The 24,971-nt window shown below is 42.4% G+C and overlaps 1 protein-coding gene across 3 annotated transcripts in view; it reads left to right on the top strand.

Moving 5' to 3' along the window:
- atp10d (ATPase phospholipid transporting 10D) overlaps positions 1 to 24,971 on the top strand; it is a 199,630-nt gene that overhangs the window by 31,191 nt on the left and 143,468 nt on the right. The window contains exon 1 of one of the 3 annotated variants that reach the window (XM_069924732.1): positions 2,290 to 2,313. The exons of the other annotated variants lie outside the window; for them this stretch is intronic. The gene's annotated coding sequence lies outside the window, so the exon portion shown is untranslated. Of the gene's footprint in view, positions 1 to 2,289; positions 2,314 to 24,971 lie in introns of those variants that run through there. 3 annotated transcript variants of the gene reach the window in all.

The following is a 24,971-nucleotide window of genomic DNA, read 5'->3' as shown; positions in this document are numbered from 1 at the left end:
TCCATTGCCAGAGGGTCCTGTGATAATTTAGCGCAGATTTATGATGCATTTAGCAAATTAGCAAAGGTGACATGAAAATTATTCTTTTCTGTAGGAAGTTATTATAATCTGGAATGCACTGTCTGAAAGAGTGGTGGAATGAGATTTAGCATAACTTTCAAAAATGAAGATAAATTATTTGAGAAGAAAAATAATTGCAGGGAAATGAGGAAATGGTGATGGAATAGGATTTATTGAATGGGTTTATCAAAGTGCCAGAAAAACTGAAGTAAATGAATGACATCCACCTCTGAGGGATCATTCCATGATTTTGTGTTTATTGACTGGAGACTGAATTTAATTGTAATTTCTGTCCAGTAGTGTTGCTTATATTTGATTTTTTTTAAAAAATAAATCACCTCAATCATGGATGCCCAAAGCAGTTTAATGATCTCTTAGTGCACATAAAGTTAGCATTTACAGTATTTCCTCAGTCATGTTACAAAGGTATGGTATTTATGGAAGCATGCCTGGCAGTCTTTGTTTACATGCACTTGATTAAAACCATTCCAGCAAATTATAGATGAAATATGTAGAATCAATGCATAATTAGATACCTGATTATCCAACTGCATGAAAACCAACAAGGTCGGGTCAGATACAGCAATGAGCTCTCTGAACCCTTCTCCATTAACAATGGCGTGAAGCAAGGCTGTGTTCTCGCACCAACCCTCTTTTCAATCTTCTTCAGCATGATGCTGAACCAAGCCATGAAAGACCCCAACAATGAAGACGCTGTTTACATCCGGTACCGCACGGATGGCAGTCTCTTCAATCTGAGGCGCCTGCAAGCTCACACCAAGACACAAGAGAAACTTGTCCGTGAACTACTCTTTGCAGACGATGCCGCTTTAGTTGCCCATTCAGAGCCAGCTCTTCAGCGCTTGACGTCCTGCTTTGCGGAAACTGCCAAAATGTTTGGCCTGGAAGTCTGCCTGAAGAAAACTGAGGTCCTCCATCAGCCAGCTCCCCACCATGACTACCTGCCCCCCCACATCTCCATCGGGCACACAAAACTCAAAACGGTCAACCAGTTTACCTATCTCGGCTGCACCATTTCATCAGATGCAAGGATCGACAATGAGATAGACAACAGACTCGCCAAGGCAAATAGCGCCTTTGGAAGACTACACAAAAGAGTCTGGAAAAACAACCAACTGAAAAACCTCACAAAGATAAGCGTATACAGAGCCGTTGTCATACCCACACTCCTGTTCGGCTCCGAATCATGGGTCCTCTACCGGCACCACCTACGGCTCCTAGAACGCTTCCACCAGCATTGTCTCCGCTCCATCCTCAACATCCATTGGAGCGCTTACATCCCTAACGTCGAAGTACTCGAGATGGCAGAGGTCGACAGCATCGAGTCCACGCTGCTGAAGATCCAGCTGCGCTGGATGGGTCACGTCTCCAGAATGGAGGACCATCGCCTTCCCAAGATCGTGTAATATGGCGAGCTCTCCACTGGCCACCGTGACAGAGGTGCACCAAAGAAAAGGTACAAGGACTGCCTAAAGAAATCTCTTGGTGCCTGCCACATTGACCACCGCCAGTGGGCTGATAACGCCTCAAACCGTGCATCTTGGCGCCTCACAGTTTGGCGGGCAGCAACCTCCTTTGAAGAAGACCGCAGAGCCCACCTCATTGACAAAAGGCAAAGGAGGAAAAACCCAACACCCAACCCCAACCAACCAATTTTCCCCTGCAACCGCTGCAATCGTGTCTGCCTGTCCCGCATCAGACTTGTCAGCCACAAACGAGCCTGCAGCTGACGTGGACTTTTTACCCCCTCCATAAATCTTCGTCCGCGAAGCCAAGCCAAAGAAAAGAAAGAAAGATACCTGAAGTAGTTAAAGGTGCAGAAAATTACCTATTCAAATGCACTGTGTAGTGATTGGGAAGAATTACGATGCAGCCACATGGAGTTTTCCATGTTCTTTGCAAGGTGAGATAACAGGGGGCAAGGTAGGGCTTGACAAGGAAATTTCTAATAGGCCAGAGATGGTGATGTTAATGAAGGTTGAAATGAGTATTCTTGGTGATGAAATGATTGTGAGGTTAGAAATTTCAGTTAGGGTCTAATAGAAGTACAAGGTGACAAAACATCTGTTTAGCCAAATGCTGGCAAGTGGTATCAAGCCAGTTTCTTGTGAATGAATGTTTGTAGTTAACTTGGGGCTTCCTTTTATTTAATTACAGGAAAATACTACTTGTTCCACCATGGATGTCAGACAAGCTGCTTGATAATTTGCAGGTAGTGGGAAAAAGCTGGTGGTAAGTTTGTGCTGCATGTCAGTAGATGTGGGATTTGGCTATCAGGCGCCAAGCAATGGAGGAAGTTGATATTGTCAGTCAAGTAAAAGATTGATCAAGAAGGAAGAGGGAAAATAGCTTACCGCAGCAGCAGTCATTCATAATTGAATTTATGACTTTGACAAAGGATTTGCAGTGGTGCAGAAGGGCAGAAATCTGATGAAGCCTTAAATCACTAGAAAATAAATGAAGTACCTATATTCAGAAGGAAAATACTGAACTACATTGCATCAGTGTATAAGTGACTGGAAAAAGACTTTATATTAGAAATGGAATACTACAGCACAGTACAGGCCCTTTGGCTGTAGATGTGCTGACCTATATATTTTAAAGTTCAGTAATTCTGGACAGGATTAAAATGTCCTATTAAGACACAAACTCAACCACTAAAATCAAATTTATAAACATCCAAATCCAGAAATTTAAAGCAAGTTCACTTTTTTTTGTTATTCTTGAACAAAGTAGATGTTTCAGTGAGGTTTTTCAGTTGGTTGTTTTTCCAGACTCTTGTGTAGTCTTCTAAAGGCGCTATTTGCCTTGGCGAGTCTGTTGTCTATCTCGTTGTCGATCCTTGCATCCGATGAAATGGTGCAGCCGAGATAGGTAAACTGGTTGACCGTTTTGAGTTCAGTGTGCCCAATGGAGATGTCTGGTAGTCATGGTGGGGAGCTGGCTGATGGAGGACCTCAGTTTTCTTCAGGCTGACTTCCAGGCCAAACATTTTGGCAGTTTCCGCAAAACAGGACGTCAAGCGCTGAAGAGCTGGCTCTGAATGGGCAACTAAAGCGGCATTGTCTGCAAAGAGTAGTTCACAGACAAGTTGCTCTTGTGTCTTGGTGTGAGCTTGCAGGCGCCTCAGATTGAAGAGACTGCCATCTGTGCGGTACTGGATGTAAACAGCGTCTTCATTGTTGAGGTCTTTCATGGCTTGTTTCAGCATCATGTTGAAGAAGATTGAAAAGAAGGTTGGTGCGAGAACGCAGCCTTGCTTCACGCCATTGTTAATAGAGAAGGGTTCAGAGAGCACATTGCTGTATCTGACCCGACCTTGTTGGTTTTCGTGCAGTTGGATAACCATATTGAGGAACTTTGGGGGGCATCCGAGGCGCTCTAGTATTTGCCAAAGCCCTTTCCTGCTCACGGTGTCGAAGGCTTTGGTGAGGTCAACAAAGGTGATGTAGAGTCCTTTGTTTTGTTCTCTGCCCTTTTCTTGGAGCTGTCTGAGGGCAAAGACCATGTCAGTAGTTCCTCTGTGCGAAAGCCACACTGTGATTTTGGGAGAACATTTTCGGCCACACTAGGTATTATTCTATTTAGGAGAATCCTAGCGAAGATTTTGCCTGCAATGGAGAGCAGCGTGATTCCCCTGTAGTTTGAGCAGTCTGATTTCTTGCCTTTGTTTTTGTACAGGGTGATGATGATGGCATCACGAAGGTCCTGAGGCAGCTTTACTTGGTCCCAGCAGAGCTTGAAAAACTCATGCAGTTTGGCATGCAGATTTTTGCCGCCAGCCTTCCAGACCTCTGGGGGGGTGGGGGGGGGGGATTCCATCCATACCTGCTGCTTTGCCACTTTTCAGTTGTTCAATTGCCTTGTATGTCTCTTCCCGGGTGAGGACCTCATCCAACTCTAGCCTTAAGGGCTGTTGAGGGAGCTGGAGCAGGGCGGATTCTTGGACTGAGCGGTTGGCACTGAAAAGAGATTGGAAGTGTTTTGACCATCGGTTGAGGATGGAGATCTTGTCGCTGAGGAGGACTTTGCCGTCTGAGCTGCGCAGCGGGCTTTGGACTTGGGGTGAGGGGCCGTACACAGCCTTTAGAGCCTCGTAAAAACCCCTGAAGTCGTCAATGTCTGCGCTGAGCTGGGTTCGTTTGGCGAGGCTAGTCCACCACTCAATTTGGATCTCCCGGAGTTTGCGCTGAAGATGGCTGCATGCGCGATGGAAGGCTCGTTTCAAGAGTCTGGAAAAACAACCAACAGAAAAACCTCACAAAGATTAGCTTATACAGAGCCGTTGTCATACCCACACTCCTGTTTGGCTCCGAATCATGTGTCCTCTACCAGCATCACCTACGGCTCCTAGAACGCTTCCACCTGCATTGCCTCCGCTCCATCCTCAACATTCATTGGAGCGACTTCATCTCCAACATCGAAGTACTCGAAATGGCAGAAGCCGACAGCATCGAATCCACGCTGCTGAAGATCAAACTGCGCTGGGTAGGTCACGTCTCCAGAATGGAGGACCATCACCTTCCCAAGATCGTGTTCTTTGGCGAGCTCTCCACTGGCCACCGAGACAGTGGTGCACCAAAGAGGTACAAGGACTGCCTAAAGAAATCTCTTGGTGCCTGCCACATTGACCACCGCCAGTGGGCTGATATCGCCTCAAACCATGCATCTTGGCGCCTCACAGTTCGGCGGGCAGCAACCTCCTTTGAAGAAGACCGCAGAGCCCACCTCACTGACAAAAACAAAGGAGGAAAATCCCAACACCCAACCCCAACCCACCAATTTTCCCTTGCAACCGCTGCAACCGTGACTGCCTGTCCCACATCGGACTTGTCAGCCACAAACGAGCCTACAGCTGACATTACCCCTCCATAAATCTTCGTCCGCGAAGCCAAGCCAAAGAAGAAGAAGAGATGTTTCAGTCAACGTCAACAATCCTCTAGCTTCTAGCCAGCAGAGGGCAGCATGACCCAGGAGTCCTGCAAAAGCCCTATTGAGAAATGGATCAATAAAGCAGTGCTTTTATCAAATATTTACAGCAATTTAGAAATAGTCTTTTAGACACAATTTAAGGTGTTATATTCTTCTGCAGCTTTATTGAATCATCATGCTCTCTTGCCTTTTCCTCTTTGAATCAATTGAGATAATAATCTGCCGAATAGTATAAGGGAGGGAAAACTGAAGGAAGATGACAACTTGTGGCTTGAAGTTACATTTTGTTAAGGTGTGCTTAAATTAGTGAATTTTATTTATAGTTTAAAGAGTTAGATGTTTATATAATTACTGGTCATAATTCCATACAGTATATTGTAGTGTTAATTTATAAAGTATATGTGTAGCTGTAGCAGTATTAATGTTGGTATATATGTACTGTTACGAGCCCAGAGGACCCCAAAACCCAGCAGCAATAGATATTCACCAAGACAAATGGTTACTTAAACAAAAGTTGCTTTTAATTATCTTGAAACACGAAAACAAAATCACACTTTAACTTATCATTATTGACTTAACTAACCTAACTTAACCCCCTTCTAATTCTAAGTGCATGTGCATGTAATGAGTGTGTAAGTTCATAAAAGTTCTTTGATTCACAGTTCAATCTCACTTTTCATTCCTCCAAGTTCACTGGTTGCAGGCAATTCTTATACTCTGCACAGAATATAACATTTATAAAGTTCACCAGATTTTGGTGCTTGAAAGATAAATGATTACTGCTCAGGAAGGTTCTTGTCGGTTCGCAGAGAGAGATAGGTTGAACGCTGGACACCCACAACTGATTCCTTTTAAATCAGCCACTTCAGTGTCTTGCTGAAGAAACTTGCCCCCTCAGGGTTCTCCAGACGATAACCTTTTTTTTCAGGTCACTTCAGAGTGTCTTTTTGTTTCTCTTATTTCAAGTGAAACATTAGGCACCAGTCCTCTCTTCTTGCCTGAAGCACAAGGGCTTTGACCAGGCTGAACTAAGCACTCACAACACCCAGTGGGGTTTTCCATAAGCTTGCCAGCTTGTCCTGTTCCAGTCCCAGCTGCTGACTGTAGCATTGCAAAAGTGATCTCTCTCTCTCTCTCTCTCTCTCTCTCTCTCTCACATTGATCAATAGTCACATGGGATTGCATACTTCTACAAAGCAACGGCAAGCCTAAGCTGAGATTCCAGAAGCTGTCACCAGTTTGTTGTCTTGTGCTTCAGATGTGGCTTAATGAGTTCCAATACACAGTCAAAAATGTCTTGAGAAATATGGAAATGATTCCTCCATTCATTTTAATCAGAATTATTGAGGACATTAGACCAGAACGTGTGCCTGTGTGGTCTCTCTCCTCCACATCATTCTATCTGATAACAGTACAAATTGACTCACAAGAACAAAACATCTCTGTCTACAGGATCTAACGTCTGTGTGCCTTTCTGCCTCAAACATCTTCTACAGGCTAACTACAGGAAGGATATCAGTAACATTGTATGAGTGCAGAGAAGATTTGCTAGGATGTTGCTAGGTCTTCAGGAGTTGAGTTACAGGGAAAGATTAAACAGGTTGGAACTTTATTCCTTGGAGCGAAGAAGAATGAGGGGAGATTTGTTAGAGGTTTACAAAATTATGAGAGGCATAGACAGAGTAAATGTGAGTAGGCTCTTTCCACATAGATTAGGAGAGATAAATGAGAGGACGTGGCTTTAGGGTGAAAGGGGAAATGTTTACGGGGAACTTCTCCACTCATAGAGTGGTGGTGAGAGTGTGGAGCGAGCTGTCATCTGATGTGGTAAATGCAGACTCCCTCTTGAGTATTAAGAATAAATTGAATAGACACATGGATGGGAGAGGTCTGGAGGATTATGGACTGGGTGTTGGTTAATGGGACAAGTGGGATAATGTTTCGGCACAGACTAGAATGGCCAAATGGGTTGTTTTCTGTGCTGTAGCGTTCTATGGAAGGCATGTGTCAGCATTGTTAACCTTCAGCAAGAGGGCTGGCAGCACCATCGCTTCATTTTGTTTTATGACCTAAGTGCGATGTATATCTTCAACTGGTGTGATTGGATAATATTTAATCACAAAGAATCTAATATTTGAAAATTTAAACTAATTGTGTAATCTAACTGTACATGTCCAAGATATAGATATATGCAGATTGTTATTTATACATTGTTAGCTCTAGCTGTTGACAGCACTGATTTTCTTAAATGTTAAGTTTTCTTCTGTAACATTAAAAACACACAAGAACACCACCAGATTATTTCTTTAATTATTTAAGACTTGTCCAATTTGAGTTGCTTACAGTTTGGAATTCTGAAAGAAGATTAATGCCATGTTGCTTCTCCATTTTGAAGCCTAAATAGTTGTCACAGTAGTGGTTAACTATGACGCCCCACAACAATTAAGTTCATAGGATTAGCTAAATGTTATAGGTTAATTTTTAGTGCTCTGACATTAGCAGGGCTGAAAGTTGACAAATGTTTGACAGGGGATTCAATACTTTTATAAATGCCATTAAGAATTTCATCCTCCTTATTTGGTATAGCTCAGCTTCCAATGGAGGCACCATTTTCAAGCAAGGAGCATAGCTAATCTTTTTTGAATGTTTACAATGTGTGTTTTCAAAATTTTTTTTCCTTCAATTGGGGAGAATACAGTGTGAATCAGATGAATAATTCCCAGTGTAATTACTAAAGTTGTTGGGGCACTATAAAGTTATCCATTTAGTTATCATCATTAGGACTTCTGTTTTTTTTTGTCTTGATGATGTTCCATGTAATCAGAAGAATTTGTCAATACCACAATATTGTTAAAATATTGCATTAAGTTCCAGGGAAACTTTTATCAATTAATTGACTGTGACCACATGACAGCAGTCACTATACAATGCATTTTATTCTAAGCTAACCAGGAACCAAGCTAAGCAGGAGCCAAGTGATCCCCTACATGTTCAGTATAGCTTTCGGCACAAGGTTTTTTGCTGCTCTATGGCATATTTCCAGAAGGCCGAGCGAAAAAGGTGTGCCTCTTTACAGCTTGAATGGCCTCTCACTGACTTTTATTTTCTTCCTGCTTCTGATGAAATAAATGCATTGCCTCAAGATAAATAAAGCCTCTCTACCTTCACACTACATTCTTTCTTTTCCTCTTCTTCTTTGGCTTGGCTTCGTGGACGAAGATTTATGGAGGGGGTAAATGTCCACTTCAGCTGCAGGCTCGTTTATGGCTGACAAGTCCGATGCGATTAACTGATAATCGATCAATAGAATTCCAAATATCCAACTTTTTTCAGGTGTGACATGACATCACAATTTGAAAAAAAAGTTGATTTTTTTTTACCTACCATAGTCAAGTGGGGCTACAGGGAATCTGTTTTACAAAGGAGACATTTGTCCACAGGTTACACGTTGAAGGAAAGGGTATAGCATTGATTATTTATTTATAAATAGTCTTTTTTTTGTCATGAATTACTGAAACTTTGTGATAAGTTGCATTGTGGCATTCTCAGAATTTGAATTGAATGCCACGCTCTCTCCCTGCTTGCCCCCCTGAGCTGCGCTCTCTGTCAAATACCCTTTCAATGGGAAATTCTGCTGGAGGACAATCCCTGTGCAATCTTCTACCACTTGCAGGTGAGGTGAGATGTCGGGCTCCCAGGCAGAAGTGGGTACATCGGGCTCCTGGGCAGGATTGGTGGCTCCGGTGGGGAGGTGTCGTGGATCGGTGACAGCTGATATGGGTATTCTCCTGATGCTGCTGGTCTGCTTGGAGAAAATTCTCAAATATCCGAAAAATCCACCTAACCGGGATAGGTCCAGTCCTAAGTATTTCAGATAATTGGAAAAGTACTGTAGTAACTTGTAGATCTCTTGGTGCTTGGTAATTTGGTGCTCTTCATGGGTGAACCAGGAGATTTAAGGTTTTGCTTTTCAACCAAGGGGAACCATACAGCGAGGTATTGCCATGCTTTGGAATGGGGTCACAGAGGTATGTCAACCAAGTCAATATCGTAATCTGACTTGTATGTCGATAATGTTTTTGTATATGACTCTGTGTAATAGTATGCTTTCTGCTCAGTAGCAATGGGGTCATACAACCAAACTTGTATTTCAGAGGCCTCAAAGGTGCTATGGAAGTAATACACAAAATTCTGTAGGCTCTGTGGTAAAAACACAAAATGCTGGAGAAGCTCAAACAGTGTCCTTTATGTAGCAAAGGTGAAGATATATAACTGGCGTTTCAGGCTTAAGCCCTTCATCACGGTATGAGAAAATGCCAGCAGGCATCTGAACAAAAGAAGTTGAGGGGGGGTGGCAAAGGCAGGAGATGATAGGTAGTGAAAGGAGGGAGGGGACAACAGCATTGCAAAGGAGGGATATTGGGTGGGTAGGAGAATGGGGAAAAGTGGGGAGGGGAAAAGGCAAGCAGGTTTAGTGGAAGGCATTAAAGTCAATGTTCATGTCATCTGGCTGGAGAGTGCCCAGATGGAGAATAAGGCGTTGTTCCTCCACTCTGCGGATGGGATAGTACACAAAGCCATGGACAGACGTGTGAGTGCAGAAGTGTGACTCGGAATTGAAGTGATTGTCCACTGAGGAGGTCTCTGTGGTTTCTAATGGAGTGGAGGTGCTGAGCAAAGCAATCTCCAGTCTGCGACTGGTCTCCGATGAAGAGAATGCCCCAAAGGGTGCACTGAATGCATTACATGTCCTCTGGATGTACAAGTGATGGGCTACCTCACTTGAAAGCCTGTTTGGGCCCCTGGAATGTGGTAAGGGAGGAGGTGTGGGCACAGAGGAAGGGTAGGGAGGGATGTGTGCGTGAGGGAATTGCGGAGGGAGTAGTCCCTGTGGTAGGCCGAGAGGGGAGGAAAAGGAAAAATGTGCCTGGTGGTGGGATCCTGCAGTAAGTGCTGGAAGTTCTGGTGGATAATGTGTTGGATGCATAGGCTGGTAGGGTGGTAGGTGAAGATGAGGGGGATTCTATGTTTTTGTTGCATCTAGGTCCAGAGGGGATCAGGGCAGATGAGCAGGAGATGCGGGTGAGGGCTGAGTGGATGGTGGTGGAGGGGAAGCCACATTTGTGGAAGAAGGCAGACATTTTGTAAGATCTGGACTGGAAGACCTCATCTTGGGAACAGATCAGGCGGAGACAGAGAAATTGAGAGAAGGGGGTGGAATCTTTGCAGGAGACAGGGTGTGAGGAAGTGTAGATCTTTGGAACAAAATTAAAGAATTTTTGGAAGTTATGTTTAAATTTAAAATTCCATTTGACCCTATGATATTTTATTGGGTAATATTAAATCATTGTATTTAGAGTTAAAATTAGATAAATCGCAAATTGCTTTTTTGAGGTTGGCCTTAGCAGTAGCAAGGAAATGTCTTGCAGTTACATGACAGAATGAGATTAAATTGAATATTCATCGATGGCATGTGGCGATGAGGTTATGTATCCTGTTAGAGAAGATAACATATAATTTACAAAATAATTATCCTTTTTTGTTAAAGTTTGGAGCCTGTACATGGATTGGATGAATTCTAATTGTTAAAATATTTTCCCATACATGGTGATGTGGTCCCAAACCACGACACATATCTGAATGTATTGCTTTAATTACTCTCTTCCATCTTTCTATTTTTGGGAGGGTAGTTTAGTGGGGGGGGGGGGGGGTTGGGTGGAGTGGGAGAGATAGGGATGGGGGTGTTTTATGGGATAAAATATGTATTGCATTGTATTTTGTATGTATCATATATTATTGATTATAAATAAAGTTTTCAAAAAAAAGAGGAAGTATAGGTCAGGTAGTTGTGGGAGTTGGAGGGTTTGTAGTAATGCCAGTAGACAACTTGTCTTCCAAGATGGAGATGGAGAAATCCAGGAAGGGGAGAGTGTTATTGGAGATAGACCAGGTGAGTTTGAGATCAGGGTGGAAGTTGTGTGTGAAGTGGATGACATTGACAAGCACATCATGGCTAAATGTGGCAGGCCGATGTCATCCTTGATCTACCAAAGGAAGAGTTGAGGAGTCTTGCCTGCATCATGGATTGCTCCACAAAGCCCACAAACGTGCAGGCATAGCTGGGTCCCATGCGGGTACCCATGGCTACTCCTTTGATTTGGAAAAAGTGGGATTTAAAGGAGAAGTTATTTAGAGTGAGGACAAGTTCTACCAGGTGGAGGAGGGTGACCAGTCAGGTCTTTGATCCAGGAAGAAGTGAAGTGCTTTCAGTCCTTTGTGGGGTATAAAGGGAATGGACATCCATCATGAAGATGAGGCGGTCTGGTTTGGGGAATTTGAAGTCTTTGAGGAGATGGAGGGAACGCAAGATGTTGCGGATGTAGGTAGGGAGGGATTGGATCAGGATAGAAAAGATAGAGTCAAGGTAAGATGAAACTAGTTCGGTGGGGCAGGAGCAGGCAGAGACATTTCTTTAGATCCAGTCACTTTAGGGAATCTATTCCTTTCTCTCTATTTCTCCATCTCCGTCCTAAGAAATCCTGCCTCCTTACTAGAAATGCAACGGATTTATTCATGTTTGCTTATGACAGACTTGTAATCTTTCTAGCTGCATCCAACCATTGGACATCTCATCTAGGTTTTGAATATCGTGGAGTTTTACAGCATGGAAATAGACCCTTTAACCAAATTTTTCCATGCCAACCAAGTTGTCCACACAACAAGCTTGATATCAGCTGTGGTTCTCAAGTCAAGTCGAGTTTATTGTCATCTGATTGTACAAGTACAGCCTGGCGAAATAGCATTCTCCAGTCCTTAGTGCAAAAAACGCAGATATACCACGCAATATAATATGCATACAGGCAAACAATACATGTGCAGTACAAGTATTCATTGTGATAGTACAGATCTATCACCAATGTACATAGTGTATATAGTTACTGTATCTAGACTGTGCTTACAGCGATTGGCTGAGAGCTAAGCCACACCTATTGTTTGGGCCTTAAAGGGTTGTGTCCCTAGCCAGGTCGGATCATTCCGGACTGGTCGGCCACCTGTGAAGAGCTCCGGTCTTTTGCTAATAAAAGCCTTGGTTTGGATCAACAAGTCTTTGGTTCTTTCGACGAGCTCTACAATTTTATTAGCAAAAAGAATTTTTTTTGAAAGGGATGGAGCGTTTAACTCGGCCAGAAAAACTTGATATCGACCCACAGTCAGCTACAGCCTTCAAAGCCTTTAAGTTCTGGCTGCTGAACTTTGAAAACTTCCTGAGATTCATTCAGATAGAGGAGGATAACCTGCGTCTAACAGCATTGCTGTCTATGGTGTCCTTGAGAGTCTACGAGAACATCCAGGATGAGACCACTTACACCGCAGCCATAAAGGTACTGAAGGAACTGTATGATCATTCCGGACTGGTCGGCCACCTGTGAAGAGCTCCGGTACAGAGTTCATGCCCGGCTCATGCTTGCGTCGAGGAAGCAACAGCCCGGCGAGTCCAGCAGGGCATATTTACAAGTATTAAAGGCATTGGGCAAGGACTGTAACTGTGTGGACAAAACTGCTGCTGAGATCACTAGCGACCTCGTCCGGGATGCCTATGTGGCCGGGCTCCGATCAAACGAAGTGAGGCTGCGTTTGCTCGAACAAGGGGTAGAAAAACTAGAGGACGTGGTCCGGATTGCCCCGCCAGCACTCTTCGCAAACCTCACCCCTGGCTGGAAGCCTGTGGCCACCAAAAGTCGGCAATATAGTTACGAAAACAGGCAATTCATTAGGAGTGAGGTGCGTAGATTGCTGGATGAGGGCATCATCGAACCCAGTTCAAGCCCCTGGAGAGCCCAGGTGGTGGTTGTCAAGAATGGGGAAAAACTACGGATGGTGGTCGACTATAGCCAGACCATTAACCGCTTCACACTCCTGGATGCGTACCCCCTGCCACGCATCACGGATGTGGTGAACCAGATCGCCCAGTACCGCATTTTCTCCACTATTGACCTACGTTCGGCCTACCACCAGCTCCCGATCCGCTGCGAGGACCGACCATTCACGGCCTTTGAAGCGAATGGGCGGCTATATCAATTTCTCAGGGTACCATTCGGGGTCACAAATGGTGTCGCGGTCTTCCAGCGGGAAATGGACAGGATGGTGGACCAGAACGGGCTAACCGCTACCTTCCCGTATCTGGACAATATCACCATCTGTGGCTACGACATGCAGGACCATGACGCCAACCTAGACAAATTTCTTCAAACTGCCCGTCAGCTAAACCTGACTTACAATTTGGACAAGTGTGTTTTCCGGACCACACGACTCGCTATTCTAGGTTGTGTGGTGGAAAACGGGATAGTCATGCCAGATCCTGACCGCATGCGTCCCTTAATGGACTTACCCCCCCCACATACCCAGAAAGCTCTCAAACGCTGCCTGGGCCTTTTCTCTTATTACGCCCAATGGGTTCCAAACTACGCCGACAAGGCACGTCCTCTTATCAAGACCACCTCTTTTCCCCTCTCGACCGAAGCCACAGCGGCTTTCGATCGAATCAAATCTGACATCGCTGCTGCGACGCTGCACGCGATCGATGAGTCTGTCCCGTTTCAAGTCGAGAGCGATGCATCCGACTTCGCCCTGGCAGCCACCTTGAACCAGGCCGGTCGGCCTGTAGCCTTCTTCTCCAGAACCCTCCAGGGTCCGGAGAGTAGACACTCCTCGATCGAGAAGGAGGCCCAGGCCATAGTTGAAGCGGTACGTCGTTGGAGACATTACCTCGCTGGGAGGCGCTTTACACTGTTGACTGATCAACGCGCGGTCTCCTTCATGTTCAGCAACACCCAGCGTGGTAAGATAAAAAACGACAAAATCGCCAGATGGAGAATCGAACTCTCCACCTTTAACTATGACATCCTGTACCGGCCTGGTAAGCTCAACGACCCGCCTGACGCGCTCTCCAGGGGGACGTGCGCCAGCATACAGATGGACAGACTACGGAAACTCCATGAGGCGCTCTGTCATCCAGGGGTCACTAGGTTTGCTCACTTTGTCAAGGCGCGCAACTTACCCTACACAGTTGAGGAGATCCGCTCCATGACCCGAGCCTGTTCGGTGTGCGCCGAATGCAAGCCCCACTTCTTCCGTCCGGATAACTCCCACGTCATCAAAGCCACCCGCCCCTTCGAGCGTCTTAGCGTAGACTTTAAGGGACCCCTACCGTCGACCAACCGTAATACCTACATCCTTACGGCCATCGACGAATACTCCCGCTTCCCATTCGCTGTGGCCTGCCCAGACACCACTGCCACCTCAGTGATACAGGCCCTTCACAGTATTTTCACCATCTTCGGGTACCCCAATTCCATCCACAGTGATAGGGGGTCCTCATTCATGAGTGCAGAGCTGCAACAGTACCTTCTGGAGTGTGGTATTGCTTCAAGCAGGACCACGAGCTATAACCCACGCGGTAATGGCCAGGTCGAGAGGGAGAATGCCACCATATGGAGAGCGGTTACACTGGCTCTCCGGTCTAAAGGTCTCCCCACCTCTCACTGGCAGGAGGTTCTCACTAGTGCCTTACACTCCATCCGCTCCCTCCTATGTACTGCAACAAATGCCACCCCCCACGAAAGGATGTTCCTTTTCCCGAGGAAATCCGAATCGGGAACCACTGTACCGGCATGGCTCACCGTCCCTGGCCCCGTCCTTTTGCGACGCCACGTCCGGCACTCAAAGAACGACCCCTTGGTCGACCGAGTGACTCTACTCCACGCGAACCCACATTACGCATACGTGGAGTTCCCAGACGGGCGGGAGGACACTGTTTCGGTGCGGGACCTAGCTCAGGACGCGGTAGACCCAGCAAACCCCCCAACTCCTTATGCTCCAGGCCCCGTGCCGCAACAGAAGGACCAACAGCACCCCAATGACTCGGGCCACCCTGCCGACAAAACGACTGGGGAATTGAGTGACGGAGCAGTCGCACCCGATGAGCCCGCTGGTGACACCACTCCAGCGACCCCAATCCCGGCACCACGGCGGTCACGCCGGATGGTCAGACCCCCTGACCGCTACAGTCCTTGACCTACCCCTTCCTTTTCATTCTCTCCCTCGTTTTTGTTTTTTTTTTTTTTTCCCGGGTCAATTCTCCAAGAAGGGGTGAATGTGATAGTACAGATCTATCACCAATGTACATAGTGTATATAGTTACTGTATCTAGACTGTGCTTACAGCGATTGGCTGAGAGCTAAGCCACACCTATTGTTTGGGCCTTAAAGGGTTGTGTCCCTAGCCAGGTCGGATCATTCCGGACTGGTCGGCCACCTGTGAAGAGCTCCGGTCTTTTGCTAATAAAAGCCTTGGTTTGGATCAACAAGTCTTTGGTTCTTTCGACGAGCTCTGCATTCATCCATACAAAAATAAATAAATTTTTTATCATGAATATGAGGGTCTCAGAATGTTAGTGTGCACAGTTCCTTTGGTTGTTTATCATTCCCACTGCCTGTGGGAAGAAGCTTCAGCCTGGTGGTGCTGGCTTTGATACTCCTGTACCTCTTTCAAATGGGAGCAACTGAAAGATGCTGGGTGCAGGGTGGAATGGACCCCCAATAATTTTGAACGTCCTCTGTAGACAATGATCCCTGTAGATCACATCAATTGGGGGAGTGAGAGTCCAGTGATCCTCTCTGCCACTCATGTGATCTTGTGGATTGAGCTCAAATCCATTTCTCTGCAGCAACTGTGTGGCAGCTGGTCAGGACACTCTCGATAGAGCTCCTGTAGAAAATTAACATAAAGGTGGCCGGTAGCTTTGCCTGCTTCATTCTTCTCAGGAAGTGCAGTTGCTGTGGTGTCTTCCTGACAAGTGAGGAGATGTTAAGTCACTAGTAAAGTGAAACTCCTTGGAACTTTCACCTCTCCTAGGTTGTTACACTCATACGATTTCAGGAGATTTTCCACCACTTCTCTGTAGTACAACTCCATAGTTTTTGCTGATAAAGCCAACTCTATTGTGTCATCTGCAAACTTAATTAACACTATTGGCGCTGGATCTGGCAATGTAGTTGTGGGTCAGTAGCGTGAACAGGAGTGGACTGAGCATACTTCTGTCCTTTTGGCCACAATTGACCAGCCCTTGAGTACACAAGTTCTTATTGACCTTTTAATAAAGTACATGCCATTAATTGAAAATATTATCATTTAGTCTCGTGTCTTAATTTACTTGGAGCAATATTTTGGATATCCTTTATATTTGGTATCATTTGCATATGAAGTGAGTATCGAGAGTCTCCAAGAACTCAAGATTAATCTGCAGATGGCCTGTGAGTGAATTACTTGACATGAAACAGCAGTGCCTTCCATTTTATTAGTGCAATTTTGTCTCTGTTTTAGACATTTTAAAAAAAAATTGGGAATTGGATGGTGTGGTATGGGTAAAAGGAAAAACATTTTTAACTGAACAAGGTAATTAGATGCAGAATATAGTGTTGAATTTTGAGGGAATAAAGGAGTGTGCTGCCCAGGGAAGTTAAAGTTCTGTGCAACAGCTACCTGGAATACAGTATTAGAACCTTAACTTAATTTTCAATCCTATTCTCAGAGCGCTTTGGGTTTGGAATTATTATTGGTGCTCTCTTCTCTCTTTTGCATCCATAATCTTTAGGATATTCCATAAAAGGTTAACAAAAGAGTACAAGAGAGACAGAGTAATTGCTGTTAGTAAAATCAATTTATCTTGTTGAGAGGGCAGCCAGTGTATGCAGTTCCAATGCATATGTTTTAAGTGATATATTTCTAGTGTGAACTGATCATTATGTAGTAAAGTCTAAGCATAACCTCTGGATGACTTTGTAGGTACAAAATCAGTCATGATTTGTGGAACAGTAGAGTAAGGAAAAGGAGTGTTTATTAAATGTCTTACTTGAGCAAACCTTTCACCCAGCATTGTAGGTTAGCTGCCTATTTGTACTCATGAGTGTCTATCCTATATGCAATATGCACAGAAATAATAAGAATAAATTATGAAATTAATTCATCCAGCATGTGGATTTACTCGTGTTCAATTTGGCCTAATTTTGCAAACCTTGTATTCCATCCTCTGCATTTCCATTCTTCCATGATTAATGCTTATCTGACTGATTTTTGAGGTTAAACAAGAAGTCTGCAATACTGGACCACAAGTACAATGCTCAGAAATTCTGGAGGAACCTCGCAGGTCACGTGGACATAGGCAGTCAATGTTTCAGGCCCAATGATCCCTGATGAAGGGCTCAGGTCCAAAACTTCAACTCCCCTACCATTTTACATGGATGCTGCATGACCTCCTGAATTTCTCCAGTACTTTGTGTATTGTTCTGACTGATTTGAGTTAGGTTAACAGATTTGAAGTTTTTAAGCTGGCCTTAAGTGTACACATAGAGTTTAGAAGGATGAGAGTGGATATGAACATTGAAAAGGGTAAATAGATCTAAGGAGCAAATTTTTCAATCCATCTGGGCAGAGATTAGTAACAGTAAACAGAAGAAATCACTGATGGGAGTAGCATTGCAGTGACACAGTAATAAACCAAGAAATATCTGTAAGAATGGAATGGCCGTTGACATTGGGGCATTTGAACTTGCACATGGGGTGAATCGTGTCGATCAAGGCAGCCTTGTGGAGGAGTTCACAGAATGCATATGTGATAGCTTTCTTTATCTTTAGACTCTAGGGGGGTTCTGGCAGATTGGAAGACAACGACTCTCATGCTGCTATTTATAAAAAGGATATAGGCAATAGGCGGATAACTCTGGGCAAATAGTTTAATGTCTGTAGTTGGTAAAATGCTAGAAGCTATCATTAAGAAAGAAATAGCAAGACATCTAGATAGAAATTGTTCCACCAATCAGATGCAGCATGGATTCAGTTCAAGTTTATTGTCTGTACATTCCACACTGAGAATTTCTACTTAGTGTTAGCTGTTCTCAAGAAAAAGCTACTTAAACAAAAGAGAGAAATGTAAAAAAAATCTGAATATAGAAAAAAACTCAAATATTCTGTTATAAATAACTTGCAAAGTTAGAGTCCTTAAATAAGTCTCTGATTCTATTGTTTTGGAGTCTGATGGAGGAGGGGTAGTAATTGCTCCTGAACCTGGTGGTACAAATTTTGTGGCACCTATACCTATTTCCTGATGGCAACAGCGAGAACATAGTATGTACTGGGTGGTGTGGATCTTTGATGTTTGCTACTGCTCTCCGACAGCAGTGTTCTACGTAGATTTTTCTGATGGTGGGGAGGAATTTCCCTGTGATGTCCTGGCTTGTGATGCAGCCAGTCAGCCCACTTTCCGCTGCAGATCTGTAGAAATTTGCCAAGATTTCCAATATTATACAGAACCTCTTCAAACTCCTAAGGAAGTAGAGGTGCTGAAATGCTTTGTTAATGATACAGTGAAACCTTGTTAGAACCCGATTTGTTAATCCGCAGAATCGCTCATAGCGCGGTTGTCGGTAGACCCCAAACTGCTAAGGGGTGGGCTGATGACAATCAGCCTGTGACACAACTCCCCGCTGCCTAATAGCCCCCCTCCTTGCTGTGCGGGATGTCGGGGCAGGGGCAGCCGCCGCAGGATGTCGGGGCAGGGGCGGCCTGCGTCTGCTCCATGATTCAGCTGTAATGCAGTATGAAATCTTGGACCCCAACTACCATGTTCTAACGAGGTTTTATTGTATTAGTACGTTGAGTCTAGGAAAGGTTCTCCACAATCAGCACCAGAGTACCACAGAATTGTGGACATAGCCCCCTGCTCCTCTCTTTCTACTCCTATGACTGTGTGGTTCAGCATGACAGCAACATGTACAAACTTGTTGACAAGTACCACAGAGGTGGACTGTATAAAAAGGGGTGTGAGTCAGTATGCAGGAGAGAGATTGAAAACTTGGCTGAATGGTGTTCTAACAACAAACGTGCACTCAATGTCACCAAGACCAAGGAGCTAACTGTGGACTTTAGGAAGGGAAAACCAGAGGTGTACCATCTAGTGATCATTGGGGGATCAGGGTAGAGAGGGTGAGCAATTCTAAATTTCAGGGAGTCACTATCTCAGAGGACTTTTTCTGGACCCATTGTACTAATGTTCTTGTGAAGAAAGCACGTCATTGCCTCTGCTTCCTTCAGAGTTTGCAGAGGTTCAGTATGGCATCGAAAATTTTGGCAAACATCTACAGATGTGTAGTAGAAAGTGTGCTGACTGGCTGCATCACAGCCTGGTATAGGGGCACCAATACATCTGAGTGGAAAGCCCTGCAAAAGGTAGTGGACACTGCCCAAGAGATCACAGGCAAACTTCTCCCCACTATCAGGCATATCTATATGGAACGCTGCTGTCAGATGAAGGCAGCAATCATCAAGATCCACCCCACCCAAGACCAATTCAGGAAAGAGGTTTAGGTGCCTTAAGACTTGTTCCTCCAGGGTCAGGAAGAGTCACTACCCTGAACCACTGGACTGCTGAACAACAGACTAATTCAGAAACTCATTTAAGGACTCTTTCTTTGCTCATTATTTATTACTGCATACTTGTACTGTATTTTGTGCAGCCAGTTTGTTTACATTTTTCTTTTGTTTACATTTCATTCTTTTGTGTACACTTTTTCTTTCTTCTTGAATATAGTTTACAGACCCAGTGTTAGAAATTCTGCCTGGCCTGCAGTAAAAAGAATCTCAGGGTGGTATGTGATGTCATGCATGTATTCTGACAATAAATTCGGACTTTGAGATTGCAGAGAATATATTTAATTGAATTGTACTTGTGTCATAATGATGTGTCCTCCAAGGATCTGTACTGGAGATTAAATTAATTTTATCACGTATCAAATCAATCTTTATGCCGTTAACACAACATTTAATGCTATAGTAAAAGGTGTGAATAGAAGCATAGATACAATGGGATCGCTTAAGTGAGTTGCAGTTGAATTTTGGTGCCATTTATGGAAGGTCATCCATTTTGGACTTTAAAAAGGTAGGTCTGAGCCTTGCTTAGAGGAAAAAGTGAGGACCAGTGAAGATCTGAAGAGATTTAGGCCTTTGTATCTTCGCTCATCCTCTCAGATCACTCAAATGCACCAGTACATTTAGATTACATAAATGAAGCTACCATTACCTAAAATATAAGCATTTAATGATAATTTGATGAGAGTTTTGGGATCATTGATAGGATAAATTGGTAAAATCTCCTTTACTGGTAAAGGGATATGTATGAATCTAGATTCTTAATCTTAAAACCAGAACCAAGTTGTTTAAGAGTGAATTTGGTGAATATCCTCTTGTCACCCTTCTCTTCAAAATGTACCAGATCCTATTACAATTAATAATTTTAAATGTTACAAATTTTTTTTTTAGTCAAAAATATTAAGAGACATGCAACCAAGGAGAATGGTGCCAATATAGTTCGGATGCAATTTCTTTGAAAGGGACGTTGAAAGAGCTGAATGACCTGCTTCTTTCCTCATTTCCTTCCAGTTAATTTCATTATAATCGCATTTGCCTTCCTTTGCACTTTACTGAAATTTTCTAGTTCCCTTTGATTGTTGCCTTTCCCACTACCTCCCTACAGAGTCACTTTACCAAAATTGATTACTGTAATTGAAGTGCACTTCTTTATATTCATGAACAGACCCCTTTGAAACTCTAAGTTACTGCTCAGAGGGAAAGGCATTGATCTATTAGTCATCACATTCTATATCATTTTCAAGTCTGCCTTAAAGCAGTTAATTAATTTGTCTTCATTTGTCTTCATTTTCTTTACAAGTCCTGACAAGTTTCTTTTAATATATTGGGTTTCTCAGTGGACAGTATTCATCAACTATCTAAGATTACCTAAAAGAAAGATTATACAATATCCATTTTCTTGCTCGAAAAGCTTTACTGTCTTCAAACTGTGCTGGTGCATTGAACATTAGTGAATTTCATCATTCACATACATTTTTTTTTGCAGAAGCAGCTTCCAAGGTGTGAGGAATGCTCATTGTTTCCAGGGCCATTTGAGGAAAAGAATGTTTTGAACCTGGAGAAAACTCATGCCGGGATAGTATCCCTTCTCTCCTTCCAGCAGCTCAAAGTCCTTTTGCAGTCTTCAATGTATTTTAAATATATAGTCCATTGTTGCTGACGGTGGTAACTAGCATGTTCACTACAGGCTTGCAGGGTCTATGGTCAGATAAATCAACAAATTATTTGATCACAAGACAAAGGAACAGAAGGCGGCCACTAGGCCCATCGAGTCTGTTCCGTAAATCTACACAAAGCTACTCTACACTAGTTCCAATTACCGGCCTTTTCCCCCATATGCCTTGATGCCCTCACTAATAAGATACTTGTCTATTTCTTGTTTAAATACTCCCAGTGATCTGGCTTCCACTGCTGTATGCAGCAGAGAGTTCCATAGATCCACAACCCTTTGGCAAAAGAAGTTCTTCCTAATCTCTTTTATATGGATAACCTCTAATTTTCAGACTATGACCCCTTCTCCTTGATTCACCCACCAAGAGGAACATCTTACCCGCGTCTAAACCTTTCAAAATACGAAATGCCTCTATGAGATCTCCTCTCATTCTCCTATACTCCAATGAATATAACTCAACAGCTGTCAAACGCTTCTCGTACATTAGCCCTTGCATTCTGGGAATCATCTTAGTAAATCTCCTCTGCATCCTCTCCAATAACATCACATCCTTTCTAAGATAGGGGGCCCAAAACTGCACAGTACTCCAAATGAGGTCTTACCAGTGCCCCATAGGTCCTCATCAACACCTCTTTACTCTTATTCACTATTCCTTTTGAAATGAATGCCAACATAGCATTCGCTTTCTTCACTACCAATTTCATCTGGTCATTAATTTTTGTGTTTCCCTGCACGAGGACGCCCAGGTCCCTTTGCATATCCGAGGTCTGAATTTTCACTCCATCCAAATAGTATTCTGCCTGTTTATTTCAACTGCCAAAATGTACCACTGTACATTTCTCTATGTTAAATCTCATCTGCCATAATTTTGCCCAGTCTCCTAATCTGTCTATATCCTTCTGCAACTTTACGGTTTCTACTACACTTCCTACTCTGCCAACTTATCTTGGTGTCATCCTCAAATTTGACCACAAAACTATTCATACCACTATCCAAATCATTAATATAAATTGTAAACAGCAGTGGCCCCAATACTGACCCCTGTGGAACACCACTAGTTACAGGGAGCCATCCAGAACGGGAACCCTTAATTTCAACCCTTTGCTTTCTGCCTATCAGCCACTTTTCTATCCAGTTTAATAACTTCCCTGTAATTCCATGGGACCTCATATTATTTAGCAGCCTAATATGAGGCACGTTATTGAAAGCCTTTTGAAAATCTAAACAGATAACATCCACAGCCTCTCCTTTTGAGATTTCTTCAAAAAAACTCTTAATAGGTTGGTCAGGCAGGATCTACCCTTTAAAAAAAAAAAAAAAAAAAAAAATAGGCTGACTTGGACCTTCCCTGTCATGCATCTCTAGGTATTTCATAACCTCATCCTTGATGATTTCATGATGTTGGCTCAGGAATAAATATTGACTAGTAATCAAGAAATCTAGACTTTATAAAGGTGTAGCGGGCGAACAGCGAGGTATTGTGAAATGCCACCGTCAGTTCACAGACTTACCTGACACATCGCGGTCTAGCAGTGCTGGGCACCAAAGTACAGAGAGTGGATCAGATGAAGCCCCTGCCTAAAGGCGCAGGGTGCTAATGGCTCATAGCTTTAACTTCCTGGTCCTGTGGACCAGCAGCTGTTCACTAATGAGCTCATTAACAGGCAGGGAATAAAAGGTCTGTGTATGTCTGCAATAAACCAGTCTTGAGTTGACTACCTTTGTGTGTGTTTGCCTTTATTTAGTAGCATCTACTGTAGTAGCTGCTACAAAGGCAGATATAACTTCTGTATTGCTTCCTTATCTCTTTACCACTCTCCCACTACCTCTTATTTCCTTGTGAGAGCAGTGCTCTCAAGTGATCAATGTCCCAGTTTTTTTTAAACATTCAATGAGATTAATTTTGCTAGTTTATATTTCAAAGTGGGTTAACCAGAAAGAGCACACAACATTGAATCACACAAATGGAGTCAACACATCTGAAGGGAAAAACATTAATGAAAACAAAATATATTTATTTATTTATTTATTTTAACTTTATTTATTCATTCAAAAAACAAATATGACATCTGCAGCAAGTCAATATAAATTGAAATGTAAATATTCCGAGTATAACAGCCACTTATTAAAAAATTATAATTATCATGCAAAACATATGTAATATTTTCCATTATTAAACAATATTTCATCTCATTATTCCATCTATTAATATCAATCATATTTGTATCTTTCCACGTACTAGCAATACATTTTTTCGCTATGGATAAAGCTAAATATACAAAAGCAAGCTGGAACTTATCTAATCCCAAACATTTCAGAGGTTGCAAACTACCCAATAAAAATTCTGTTGGATCTAAAACTATTTTAATCTTATGCAGGTATTCTAAAAACTATTGAATTTTCTTCCAAAAAGATTGTATATGTATATGGAAAAAAAGTTCCAACCGTATCACCACATCTAAAACATAAATCTCATTAATTAAAACCATATTTTTTTTAATTTTTCAGGTGTCAAATATAATTGATGTAAAAAATTGTAATTAATCATTGCATAACGTGCATTTATCAATCTAGTTACACTATCATAACAGATATCTAACCAATCATCTTCAGAAAAAATAAAACCAATATCTGCTTCCCATTTAATTTTAGATCTATCCCAACCCTTTTTATCCATACCATCCTGTAATATTTGATACATAGATGAAATATAACCCTTCTCTGGTACCTTCATAAGAAAAGTCTCAAATTTAGTCATTTTAGGTAAAATCATATCTCTACCAAACATACATTTTGCCGAAGATTGAATTTGATAATAAAGAAATAAAGAGTTCTTATCAATACCAAAATCTTCCCTCATCTGATTAAAAGATAAAAACTTACCCTCTTTAAAACAATCTCCCAAATTTTTCACACCTTTAAATCTCCAATGCAATAAACTTTGATTATATATTGAAAAAGAAATAAGTTGATTATTATACAACAGAGTCAAAGCCAATAATTTACTCCTAGAACCTATCATTTTATTTTTATTTATTCATAACTTCATTAAATGTTTTAGTATAGGCACATTATATTGTTGTAACAAATTTATATTCCACCTAAACAAAATTTGATGTATTTTAAATTCAGAAATACTTGCCATCTCAATTTTAGCCCATCTAGGAGGCCGTACCAAATCCATCATGAACTAATAAATTTAAGTTGGGCTGCTTCATAATAATTTTGAAAATGTGGTAAACGTAATCCCCCTAACTCGTATTTCCAAGTTAATTTACTCAAAACTACTCTCGAAAATTTACCCCTCCATAAAAACTCCCTAACCATTTTATTCAAATCTCGAAAAAAAATTTTATCAAGTAAATACGGAATAGATTGAAACAAATATTGTATACGTGGAAAGATATTCATCTTAATTGTATTTATCCTTCTCATTAAATTAATAGGTAAATCTTTCCATTTAATCAAATCAGTTTTAATTTTTTTCATTAATGGAGCATAATTTAATTTATATAAAGATTGATAATTAACATTCAAAATTATACCCAGGTATTTAATTCGATCAGTCCACTTCAAATTAATAATATTCTTATAAACTGAATAATCTCCTTCACTTACCGGTAATATTTCACCTTTTTCCCAATTAACTTTATATCCAGAAAGACATCCATATTGTATTAAACATTCCTTCAAATGCAAAAGTGACTGAGCTGGGTTTATTAAATACATCATCAGCAAATACATTAATTTTATACTCCTCATCTAAAACTTTCATACCTTGTATCTGAATATTTTGTCTTATCAA

The sequence above is a fragment of the Narcine bancroftii genome, chromosome 3 (assembly GCF_036971445.1).
Source record: "Narcine bancroftii isolate sNarBan1 chromosome 3, sNarBan1.hap1, whole genome shotgun sequence".
Classification (NCBI taxonomy): Eukaryota; Metazoa; Chordata; class Chondrichthyes; order Torpediniformes; family Narcinidae; genus Narcine; species Narcine bancroftii.
The sequence above is the reverse complement of the archived record's forward strand: the minus strand, read 5'-3'. Positions and strand labels throughout refer to the sequence as shown.